The sequence below is a fragment of the Patagioenas fasciata genome, chromosome 1, assembly GCF_037038585.1.
Source record: "Patagioenas fasciata isolate bPatFas1 chromosome 1, bPatFas1.hap1, whole genome shotgun sequence".
Lineage (NCBI taxonomy): Eukaryota > Metazoa > Chordata > Aves > Columbiformes > Columbidae > Patagioenas > Patagioenas fasciata.
The window spans coordinates 197,834,676-197,848,421 of NC_092520.1; positions in this window are offsets into that span (position 1 = coordinate 197,834,676).

The following is a 13,746-nucleotide window of genomic DNA, read 5'->3' on the forward strand; positions in this document are numbered from 1 at the left end:
TGTTTCTTAGTGTGTTAGTTAGTTTGTTAGTTAGTTAGTTTCTAGTGTAGGTAGCTGTGTACTGAGTGCACTTTTTTTTCACATACTGGTTTGTGACTTTCAGAAATCCACAATAGGTTTTGGAGCCAGTAGGGCAAGAAAGTTTGTTTGTTTGTTAGTGAGTTAGTTAGCAGGTTCGTTATTTTGTTTGTTTGTTAGTTGCTAGTGTAGGTAGCTGTGTACTGAGTGCATTTTGGTTTTCACATACGGGTTTGCAAGTTTCAAGAATTTTCCCATAGATTTTTGAGCTGATAGGGCAAGAGAGTTAGTGAGTTAGGTAGGTAGGTATATTTGGCTGAACGGCACAAGCTCCCAGCAAGTGCATGCAGAACACCCCTGCTGTCAACAACGTCTGCGGCTGCACAAGATGAGGGCCGTCTGAAGGAGCTGCAAGAATCAAATGCCAAGCAAGAAAACCTGGCGACTGAGCGCCTGAGGCAGGATCCAGCTGTGTGAGCCTCATTTCTGGAGAGCAGGGTGTCCGGCGTGGATGTGAGCCCTGGCTGCAGCTGTGAGGGGACCGTGGCCCCACGAGGTGCCAAAGGAAGAACACTTGCTGCTGCATCTGGGCACTACTTACCTGTTGTGGTTGTTCTTTCACTGCACAGTCAACTCCGATGCTATTCTCACTCAAACAAAGCCTGGTTAAAACAAAGGAATGTGTTACTTTAGCCAGTTCCAAGTCACCGATTTCCAGTTATTCCTCATTTTTACTTCCCTTTTTGTTTGATACATTCCAGAAAGCTTCCATAGCTTTGCTAACCTCCTTCTGGCTTCTTTCCATTCTCATTTAGTCTCTCCCTCTCTCTCGATTTTGATTTTCGGTTTGGGAGCCACAAATTCAGGGTGTAACGCAGTTTAAAGATTGCAGCTTTCATCCTAAGAATAAACATGGAAACTCCAAGAAAGAAAATGCCACCTTAGTAATGAAAATGTATCATTTCCTGGTTGGAAACATAATCACATGATTGTAAAGCCAGCACTGATTTAAGAGGGGCTTTGGAAAACACAGGAAAGACTGTCGGCAGATCAGGCTTCAGACTGCTCCTAATACAATTGCTGTAAACTAAAGATTTAGCAAGTATCAGAGAGGTTTTAGAATGAACCACCTTGATTCTGTCACTTGATGTGTTACAGACTTAATTTTGAACTTGGAAATGTTCATCAATAGATTCCCTCCTTTCCACCTGAAATTAATAATAGTAAAATAAACCTGAGAATGCCAAGAAGATGCTTCCTGTGCCGCTTTCTGTTGAAATTTAATTAACATCTTTATAAATGAAAAATTTATCATGGAGTGTTCTATACATTATTATTAATAACTAAATGTTGCGGTATTCCAGTTAGCAATAGTGGCGGTCTTGTTGCTTTTTGGGAATTTCTAAAACTGTGTCTATGAATATGTAGTTATGACAGGAAAGCTGTGGCTGTTTATAACTACAGCAAAGATGAAGTACAGGCAGCACGAAAGGCTCAATGAAGCCTCTGTAAACAGGGAGACAGTCATTAGCTGGTCTTAATGTAACAGTTTCCATGAGATGGCTTTGCAAGAGGCCGTGTCTCTTTGTTACTGAATTGCAAGACACTTGTTGCATATGGTTGCAACAGTATCACAGGCAGACAGGCAGGGTCCTCTCGAGATGCCGGCCATGGTCGGGGAGAGCTTGACCCTCGTGATCACCCTCTTATATAGGGGGTATGACGGTTATGGGGCGGAATACTTAATTGGTCAATTTAAGTCACCCATTCCATCCACCCCTCCTCAAACACGCCCCTCTCACGACAGAACGTGGGAAAACTTATCAGTCTTTTTTGGCTACCATAGTAATAAATCTAAACATGAGCTTCTTCAGCATTCTGTTGGTTTTCTCATCAGCACTGAGTACAGCATGAGAGGAAAAGTATGTAGGCAAAAACTCAGAAAAGTACAGCCACCTAGAAGAACTTAGCTGAAAGAAAAATCACTAAAATGCAACTGGTCTTGTTTTTAACAAAACCAGGACAAAAGCAAAAGAGAGGTTTGAATGCACAAATCAACAGAAACATCGCCAAAGCCCAAGTGGGGTCAGCTGAGCCTGTCCAGCGCATGCAGGAACAGCTGTCGCCAGAGAGGATTCAGACAGCAGACAGAGGACAGAAGTAGTCACTGAGTCTCTTTTCCTACGCATATTAAGCCAAAGCTGTTGGACACTGCCTTTGTAGGAAAGACTGAATTTGGTCCTGACCAATTCCTGGTTAGACCAGAAATTACATAAATATGACTATATATGTGTGTGTGTTTTCCCTGTTAATTTAATGCAGTTCTGCTCTCTAATTTGATCAGTAACATTAAATAAATAATAAACTGAAGATGGTTTGTATCTAGCTAGTTACACCATTGCGTAACAGAAGCTCATTGGAACAGGTGTGGTCTCCTACTGTGTATGCATGTGGTATCATGCTCATCATGCTGGAAGCCTTTAATCACTAATATTTTACAATTAATGAGCAAGACTCAAGCAACTGATGAATCCAGAGAAAAATCATTTATCCTTTTCCTAAACCTATATTTAATGGGTCTTAGTCTGATCCCATAAACAATAACATACATTACTTGGTGGAGACAGAGGACCTGAATCCCACCACATTGTTACTAATCTAAGTTTATAAATGAAATTTCAGTCTTAAAATTCTTGATGTATTGTGTGTGGGCAGGAAATCTTATTTTCAATCTCCATATAAAGTCCTTACATAAAAAGCCACTTATGACAGTAAATTCATTGTTTCCCTGTTAAACCTACTGTTCATTTACTCTTACTAGTCTCAGATACCCTTCCACTTATAATTTTAATAATTTTCATATCATCCATTAAAGAAAAATCTTCCTGGATATAATACACTGTTTTATGATTAATGTAATGTAAAAATAGTAAGAGTTAAAACATTGAAATAGTTTTCTTCATGACCATTTAATGTCTTAATGGTGAATTTTTTTATTTATTGAAGAAAATCGATTGTATTCATAAACACTATTTATACATTATAAGCTTATGACCATATTAGTCAGAGACAAAAAATTCAGGGGCTGCAGTAAAACAATATTAAGCTGTTTCTCTTCCTTGTTTTCTGTGGATTTCTGTCTTCTCTGTCAATTCTGCAAATATATAGTATATAGGGGCTGCAGTAAAATAATATTAAGCTGTTTCTCTTCCTTGTTTTCTGCGGATTTCTGTCTCCTCTGTCAATTCTGCAAATATATAGTATATAGTACGTAGTATATAGTATAAAGTATATAGCACATAGCATATATACATATAATATATAGTATAAACTATATATAGTATAAACTATATATTATATAGCACATAGCATATATACATATAATATATAGTATATACATATATATAATTATATGTATATATGCTATGTGCTATATAATATACTAAGAAATTTCACATCTTTAGTATGATTTTATGTATTCAGTTTTATAATAAAATATTACTAGATTTGTCTTTATTTAGAACTTCATATATCTATTTCTTAATTTCCTGAACTGTGTAACATTTTATATACGATTTATTGCATATTTTCAATGTGTGCACACAAGATTTCCAAATTGCCTAGGCAAGATCATGTGTTTCTGTGAATATGTCAGCAGCAATTTGGCTTGAGAAGTTCAAGTGAGGCTCTGGTGTTAGGATTTCATTATTCAATTGGTAATGTGTTTGTTGTTTCAGCAGAAGGTAAGAACTGTTGAAACTGAAGACAGTGAATCACCCAAGGACCTGGAGCCATTTCCAGCCTCCCCCTATATCATTTTAGAGAGACAGGAGGTTTAGGAAGACATTGTGTTCTGGATGTGAAAATCCTAGAGCTTCTCTCTGCATAAGCTCTCAAAATGTGTTCTCTGAAATGAGAGGATTTTTTTCTGCATGGCTTGGCAGGTTGTGAGGAGTGATGTATTCCTAGTTTACTGAAACTCTTCTTGTCTAATACTGTAGAATGAAAATAAGAGTAAAGCAGACCTTTTTTGTCTAATGCTGACATTAGTCAGAAAACAATTAAGTGAGACAAGGTGGGTTTGCTAAGGGGAGGATGGGACGGCACCCTAAACAAACACACAGATATAAGATCGCAATGCCTGTTAGATACGTATCTACCCATCCAGTTATTCATTCATGTTTCTGGAACTATAGATTAGGAAAAAAAAAAAAAAAAAGAAAAAAAATCAGCGTGGTAATGCAAAATTATAAAAATAATAAGAAATAATTAATATCTATTCTCCTCAGGGCTATAACTGATGCTAAAGAAGTACTCAAGAGAGTTTTTTCTAAAACACTTGAGATAACCAATACACTTAAATTCCCAATTAATCATGTAAGGAGAGGCAAAAAACAAAACAATTTCTGGCTTCAGACTAAAGCTTTGGGAATTCAGTCCAGATGTAGGAAGAGTTTATTCACTTCATGCTGTACTGAAAATGTCTAATGGCAGAAGTAATGCAAGGAGAATTTCCCACAATACTGTACTAAAATAAAAAGTTCCACAACTGTCTATGTTGACGAATTTCAGTAGGGTTCCTTTAAATTATGACAAAGTTAATGTTTTATTCTTTAATAGTCTCTCTTGGGACAGTTTGGTTTTGACTAGCAACAATATATGCTCTCTCTTGCCAGGACATTCAATTTCTCCTCAAATTAATTTAAATCTTCCCTTGTAATTTAAAATTTTTATTTGTCATTGTCAATGTAACATCAATTATTTCTGACTCTGCCCTCAATTTGGCTGCAAGAATTAGTCTTGGAACTGTTTAAAATCTTGTTATGAATTTTAGGAAGGCATACAGGAGCAATCTAATGATAATTATTTCTGTCATTGTCAGCTTGAGTAATCACGTAGCCTTTGTAATGGAGTCTGATTAAAGTGCTATATTCTACAGAAATATGAGTTGTATAAACTAAAAACATAAAATGTGAACTGGATAAGAGTCTCTAAATGAATATAGGAAGCTCTACTTTGTAGGCAGGAGAGTTAATTTTCATATCTTTGGTTTGTGTCTTATGAACATCAGAACCTCATCTATTTTCTTTTATTTTCATCATTATTTTCTGCCTAGATTGAATTTTCTAATTCAATGTAAATGTTCTAACGTAATAGTTCCATAACTCTTTAGCAAGTATACTGATAATGGTAATACTTACTATTGCCCTTTCTTCAGACTCTGTATTGTTGATGAACACATTCCCTTCAGAGGTGCTACTCCCTCTGCCAGTTACTTTCTTTTAATATGAATATGACCACACATGCTGACTTAAGGAATTATGAACAGTACTGTTCTATGTCTGCAGAATGAAGTTTACCTTTGTTAAAAAGTCTCAGACATATAACAAAATACAAACTATGGACTCATTTGTACTGATATCCATGCTAATAAAAAGTTAAATGATTTCATTCTTTACTCTACAGAATCCATTGGAACAAATGTATTCCTTGCTCACAGGGGCCCACAGTCTCTCCGCAAATACAATTTTCCCATGAACCCCACAAGTTTCCAGAGTTGCAGGACACAGTCCCTGTGGTTAACAAGGTCACTGGTTCTTAATAAACTGAAGGATCCTAATTTAACTAATGAATGAATAAATTAATTGCATCCTTCTTCTTTTTTGTAAAAAAAAAAAAAGTATTTGGATGAGAAGGAAAAGGTGATAAATCAGTAACTGAAACTGTGTGTGTCATCAGGTGCAGATGGACTAACCACTGCTCAAAATTTCTCAAGAGGTTTTCAGTTTAACCAATGAACGCTCAAAAGGGACTCAGCCTAAGAATTCAGGATCTATCCAAGCTGAGGACTTGTAGCTTGTAACTGTGGCACTGCTACATGAGCAGAAGAGGCATCCAAATCTTTTTGATGCAATGATTAAGTCTGAATTGCATCTCATCTCAGTTTTCTCACAGATCTCTTCTTCCAGTAACTTTGGATGAGGTAACTACATGAGAATCCAGTATTATTTTCTCGCTTCTTTGGTTTACTTTCCTAATTTGATAGAGGAATTTTGTACCCCATGAATATATGTATTACCAGGTCAGAGTTGAGAAAAGAAACCTCAGAACAGTAATGAGTGAGAAGGAGAGGGACAGGAGTTCACAGTTTCTGGGTCTGTCCACCTTTCCCTAGAGTTTGGCACAAATCCAATGTGATTTACATTCTCTGTACATATCTTCTCTTTACACGAAAGCGCTGCTAACTCAGCAGTGTGCTTTTCTTCAATCAGTATTGAGTTGAGTGTGACTGTGGTTTAGGCACACTGATAATCATCTATCTGGAGAGAAACTAAAACAAGTGCTGCAATTTTCATTTGAATACTTAAATACCAGAGGACAATCAAGACTGCTTTACCCCGAGACTCACTCTTTCAAAATTTTGAAGTAGATTTTTCTGCATGATGAACTGTAGTTAGAAAATGGACTTAATAAAACCTTTGTGCAAGAATGAAGCCATTTGGATGAAAGTTGATTCTTCATGTGACCATTCATGCACCTCAGATACAGTGAGAAGGAAAAGAAGTGCTACTCGTATTCGAAAAATAATGGTGTAGGCTAGGACTCTATAGAAAGTATTGAAGAAGAAAAGACAGAAATAACTTGATGGAAAAGCTGAAGGCAAGGAAGTCTCCAATAATTTTTCGAGGCCAAAGATCCTTGGTAGCTACTAAAGTAGCCCTGTAGCCTTGAAAATATAGTGTTACCATCACTTGTAACAGGTCATAGGATCAGGAATGAGGCTTGTGAGTCTGAAAGAGAATGAAGAACAAGCATCTGACATACTTAAGACAGGTCATATCTAGTAAATTTAGATGTAACATGGTGATGCAGACCAATGAAGAAAGAGAAACATCAAGTATGATAGACAATGTTTTTAAACAGCTCCAATGTATGAAAATGTCCTCCTCCGAAGAGGAAGAAACTGTCAACATGAGACTCTTCCCATTGAGAAACCTGGGAAACAGACAGCTTGATGTAAGCCTTTCTTCTCTTGTCTAGTCTGAAACCACAGTCTTCAGATCCACTCAGAAATTTTGGAAATGTAAGTGTAAAAAAAAAGAGAAAGAGGTATGTATTAGTAATACTGAGTGTGACAAATGTATTATTGATGAGACTTTCCAAAATATTATTTTCTTTATTTTATTTTTCAGTAATAGTAAAATCTGGACTAATAATAATTATTTTATTAGACTGTTAAGATTTCAATCTGACTTTAATGTAGTTTTAGTAATCAGTCTGAGTTGATGTAGGTATCTGAGACAAATCTTTAACGGTAAAACTTGTAGGTTAAAATATCTGATAAATTAGTGAGATCTCTAATTCTTGAAAATTGCTAATATGAATCATTAATAATAAGAGATATTTTTAGAGTATTACAGGCTGTGTTTTATATCAGCATATGCTATGTTTATCAAGGGGAACTCCAGGAAAACTGTAATACGTCATGTTATATGATTTTCAGAATGCCTATTATCTGTTCTGTTCAATTAACTCAACAGCACTGAACACTTAATTTGCCCTGTTTTGAGCATTTGTATACTATAGTAGTAATTGGTAGCTCATTATCCTTCACTGGAACAGGCTACCCAGGGAGGTTGTGGAGTCTCCTTCCCTGGAGACATTCAAAGCCCGCCTGGACACATTCCTGTGCGACCTCACCTAGGCGTTCCTGCTCCAGCAGGGGGATTGGACTAGATGATCTTTTGAGGTCCCTTCCAATCCCAAACATACTGTGATACTGTGATTATCCTTAATGTTAGCCCTAGTTCACTGTCACTTCTCCCTTTTTTCTCAAAGACAAACAAAGTAGGTAGGTTGATGCAATATCACGAGGAAAATATGTATTATTGGCAAAAGTGTATGAACAGCCAAACAGACTATGAGGAACAGAGATAAGAACTTATCAGAGAGAATTGCTGTAGAAATGCAAACACGTTTGCAAGAAAGCAAGCTGTTCACATGCCACGATTTTAAAACACAGAAGACTGTCAGCCCAATATGAGGTTCTTCAGGATTTTTTTAAGATGAAAAGGAAATAAAAGGATGCAGATAGAAAGAATGAGGTGTGACTGTCTGAAATGCTCTACATTGCTGCTTGCTTAGTTGGAAAACTGGGGTATTTCACTACCTGTTTCTCTCCTGTTTGTTCTTCTAGGATGACGTATTTCAGGAGACAAATAGTCCTGAAATCTGCAGGATTCAGATTTGTTCAGCATTAGATGTCCATGAAACAGGGATAATGCTGCTGACCATAACAAGATTTTTCTGAGAGATTTGAATTGTTTACTTTCAAAACAATTTGCAGAGGTAGATGGAGGTGTTCCACTCACCTCATTAGAAACCCCAAATGATGTGTATCAGGATGGTGATAACTAAGAAGCATTCCATTATGTTAACCTTTACAATTAACATATTATTGTTTATTTTGATTAACATTTTCCTATATTTAGATTTCCTGATGTTGTCTCCTCCTCACAGTTCCATACTATAGGGAACAAACATAGTTTGATGTCATTTGAAGTATTTAAAATATGATTGATGAAACCAATAAACTACTGGGAGATATTTTTGTTCTTAAATAGTGATTAAACTATATTTTGCTGAGGGGCTAAGATCTATTTAATGGGTTTATGTCTTATTTCTGATGTCTGTATCTCTTTAATTAATCTGTTTACACTATTTCTAAGTTATTAGTCTGTGCTTGTGACATTCTTTCTAAAATTAATATTCCTTCATCATCATTTCAATCACCCTGTACATCTTAATTTTAACACAGATCTAAGGATCGCAAATGGGTTAACTGATGCAGACAAACTGCCTGTAGCTTTCCTGCCAACCACAATAAGGTATATTCCTCAGCCCTCAAGGTAAGAGAGAAGTGAAAAATGCTGTGACTAATGGAATTTAATAGATTTAGACTTGACCTCGGTCTTTGTCTTCTGTGTTGCCTTGTCTTGTCCTGAGTTTTCATGTTGGAGATGCTGCTCCTTGTTACATCGGTCACAGTGGGCTCCTTGGCCTCTTCGTAGGGGTTGTCACTGAAAGGACATGTTATTTAAAGTGTTAAGGAAGATTTCATCTCTCTGTTGCACAGCTCAGTGATTTAGTAGGTTCTGCAATGTGACGTGCTGAATCAGCTCTGCCACTGATGTTAGGAGTTTCTGACTACTTGGTGATTATGTGTGGAGTGGTTGAAAAGGTTATGCTACGTAACAGGAAAATCAGGGTAGTCAACTACAGTAGAACCACCTATAGTGAAATGGTGTGAAAATCCCAAACAGACAATGCCTCTCAATAAACTTTTTCATCAAGCTGCACACAGTGATGTTTCTAGAAAAACTTTCTTTCATGCACTAAATCTTTGGAATATATCAAATGGTGTGTCTAGATGGTGTTAAATAATGGTGATTATTGCCTTCTCATCCCAGACAGAGCTAAAACAGAGAAGAAAGACATCATCCATTTTTGCAGATTCTCTCAGCTGAGGGTAAAAACCATTTAGGCTAATTATTTTGCAGATGTAGTACCTTGTACTACAAATTATGAGGTAAAAGTACTCAGAAGCAAAACAATTTGATTTTTGTGGCCATGAGACCCTCTTCAAGGACTCAAGACTGCTAAACTGGCACGAGATTCACTTGGCCAAGGGAGACGAAAGTATCTTTGCCAACTGGCTTGCTTGAGGATAACTTTAAACTGAAAATTATAATGAATGGAGATAACAACCTTCAGTCAAGTGAGAAAACAGTGAACCAGGTTGCCAAGCAAAGGGTGCAGAGTGATGTGGAAAAGACAAAATTCATAATCAACAAAAGAGAACAGAAAAGGGCCCAACCCAAGTGTATTCACACAAATAAGGGATAGCTTTCACACTTTATTCTGGGAAATTAGTATGAGTGGGTGCCTCTCTCAAGTATCTGTGCACTAACGCATGCAGCATGGGGAACAAAAGGAGGAATTAGAGGCCTGTGCACAGCTGCAGGGCTGCGATCTCACTAGCAACACAGACTGCTGGGATGGTTCAAACAATTGGAGTGCTGTGATGGATGGCTACAGGCTCTTCATGAAGTACGTGCTGGGAAAAGGAGGAAGGGGTGTTTACCATTATGTGTGAGAGAATTGGGAATGCAAGGATCTGTACCTAGGAACAGGAAAGGAGCCAGATAAACAACTCCCAAACTGCTAGCTGCAAATATTTTGGGTCAGCCAAAATACCTCCACATTGCAGTGGCTAGACAAATTACAGAGGTAAGGAAGTGCAGGAAAAGGAGCATATCAGGAGGGTCAGTGGCTGCCTTGCTTTTCTCAGCTCCTTTCACAGAAAGATCACTTCACTGCAGAGACATCTCTGTGATCTACAACAGGAAATTTCTCCATCTAACTCATGTCAGTTTGCCAACAAAAAGGCAAATGCACTATTTCTGATTTTGGGATTAGAATAGGGGAGGGAGGCTATGAGTTTTAATCTTTACTTTTTTAGTGAATAAATCATTAAAAACTTGAAACGTCATGCTTGCCACAGAACAAATTAAGCTGGTCATAGAAGACTGATGTTATCCATATCTAATTAAGTTCTTTTTCAATGTTTGGGATTATCTCACACAGATAAATATCACAAACAAAAGATAATATTACAAAATGTCCCTTAGATCTTAATATAAAACAGATGGTGAGTTGACCCTGGTGAGCTACCAGACCCAAACCAGCCCCTATGTCACTCCCCCTCCTCAAGAAGGCAGAGGGAAAAAATATGATGGAAAAGCTCATGGGTCAAGATAAAGACAGGGAGATCACTTAATAATTTCCATCACAGGCAAAATAGACTCAACTAAGGGAAAATTAGTATAAATTATTGCCCATTAAAATAGTGAGAAACAAAACCAGAAACTAAAATGCCTCCACACACACACTTTCCCAAGCCTCACCACTACTTTCTCATCTCCTCTGCCTCCTTCCTGTCCCTGAGCAGTGCAGAAGGATGAGGAATGCAAGGTTATGGTCAGTCCCTAACTGCTTTGAAAGGATATTTTGTCCTTTCTTAAATAGACTTTCCCAGAAGGGCTGCTATCTTGGCTGCAGCGCTCAGCTGTGCCCTGTGGTGGGTGGTTGGAGCTGCTGGAACCGTCTGTATCTGGCACAAGTAAGTCCTGGCCTCTCCTCACAGGAGCCCCACAGCCCATGTGGCCAAAGCTTGGGCATGGACACCCAATACAATAATGCAACATATTTAGGATAAAAAGGCAGACAAGTATTTTCTTATTTTAAAATGATACTGACTAGTATGTTTTTGATATGCTATTATATTGTACTTTGAAAAATATGCTTGTGCACACAAGACCTATGTCATAATCACAAATTGGTCACTAAGAGCCAAGACTTCCAAAATGAAAGGTGATTCCTACAACAGTTATATTTGTCTGAAGTCAGTTGTGTACATTTAATGATCAAACCATTGTAAAGTCTCTCTGTACCTATTAAAAGAAAAGGTGGTTAAAACTTTGTAGCAAAGTTAATAACAAAACACAGGAAAGTACGTGATCTGCAGGCAGAATACATTTGCTGTGTAGACTTCAACTCATGTTGGTCTCTGGAGATGCATATGATCACCAGCAAATTGAAGGTTGCAGGGTTTTTTAATTGCTTCTTGTCAGTTCATAGAGGTTGTATTTCAGGTCACGAATTTCAAGTTGTCCATCCTTTTTTAGTTTCCTAATTATATGTGTGTACATGAGAAAGGTACAGAGTCAAACCAAGTTTAGAAGTTGCAGTAATATCTCTTGAAATATGTATCATAAATTTATTTAGGTTATAGAGTTTTTCTACAAAGAATTGTAGAAAGACAATGCTGCCTATTGTCTTACATGTTCAGCCCAGATCTCTATTGACAGGTTTTAGGTGGATTAGTGCCTTTTCTTTCTCTAGTTTTCAAGAAACCTTTTTATGTATTGTAGTATTGCTGAGACCAAGTTCTATATCCCAGGTAGCATTTTCTACCATAAGTAATTTAGCCTTAAGAATAAGCAGAAATATCCTAAAATAATGAATCTTTTAACTAGGACAAGGGGCAATGGGATCAAGCTGGAACACAAGAGGTTCCACTTAAATTTGAGAAAGAACTTCTTCTCAGTGAGGGTGCCAGAGCACTGGAACAGGCTACCCAGGGAGGTTGTGGAGTCTCCTTCCCTGGAGACATTCAAAGCCCGCCTGGACACATTCCTGTGCGACCTCACCTAGGCATTCCTGCTCCAGCAGGGGGATTGGACTAGATGATCTTTTGAGGTCCCTTCCAATCCCAAACATACTGTGATACTGTGAACTAGAAGATTTAAAAATGGGGAGTTTTCCAGTCAATGCACTGAGAGAGTAGTGGTGCACTGAAACTCAAGACACTTACTGTATTTGAATCATTAAAAAAACAACAAATGAGAGACAAACAAAAGCAATAACTAAAACATGAAGTTTTCGGAGACTAAGCACATCCACAGACATCTGGAGTATTGTTCTCTAGACTGCACCTGTTTTTCCTGTAATTTAAAGCTCAGAGATATTGAATCCTCACTAAACACTTTGGTCTTACTGTTGAAGAGGTCTTCCTAACTTCTGAGACCAAAAAGAAAAAAAAAAAAAGCAGAAGTGAAATCTTGTCCCCAGTAAAGTCAAATCACAACTCTGAAAGCTGTAGTTTGGAAACAGTATTTCAAATACAGCATTTAGAGCTTATTACGTTTGTGTCTTCCTGTTCAAGTAACACCAAAGTGAACTCTCTGAAGACATCTAAAGGAAAAAGGTTCTTAAGAGTCACTTGTATAAAACTTAAAATGAAACCTACTTGCTAGTTACATAAGTTCTAAATCTTTTGTTTTGCTTTTAACCTGTCCTTAAACAAACCTTGAAATAACGGGAGACTTGGATTAGGTTCAATAATCAAAATTGTGTGCTTATTTCTTGGAGGGCTTTGGTCAAATTCTTATAAAATTACATTCCCAGTACATGCTAGTTCAGATGAGTCACAAACAGTAAAAAGGAAATAATAAAAATGACTTTAATAAATTTGGCTAAATGAAGAAAACAAACTTATAATTAAAGCACATTTAACAAATTGAATGCCAAGTGTTGTTTGACTTATTTAAAAGCTAGTTGAGTAACACAAAAAATATTCTTCCAAGAAATAGATCGAAAAATATTTTGTTGACAGGATCAGTATTAATGCACATCTGCTTCATCAAAAACAACAAGTATCTATGGCATCAAGGAAAACAAACAAATGAACAAACAAACAAAAACCAAATCCACAGTAAGTTGCAGATGACAGGCTAAAAATTCTGTGAAAACCTAGGTGAAGATTCTTATCCATAAACATTTTATTTTCAGTAAAAGCTGTTATTTCAGTTGTTCTGCAGGTTCTGCTAGAAGAAGGTACAGGAGTTGAAAACAACAGGCTTTTCATTATTTCAACATGTTGTATTGTCAAAGATCAGCTCAGCAGGGTGAAATACAAGCCTGCCATTGGCAAGGTCATTTGCAGTCTCTTTCACTCTTCCATTGCAAGCAGAATGCTAAGAATAATGAAATCGCTATCTTGAAAATCAGTTTATAGGGAATTCCACATTTCAGTCATAAAGATATTGGAATAATCTAAAATGTTATCATTAAAATTCAGCCTATTACTCTAGATCAAAATGGAAA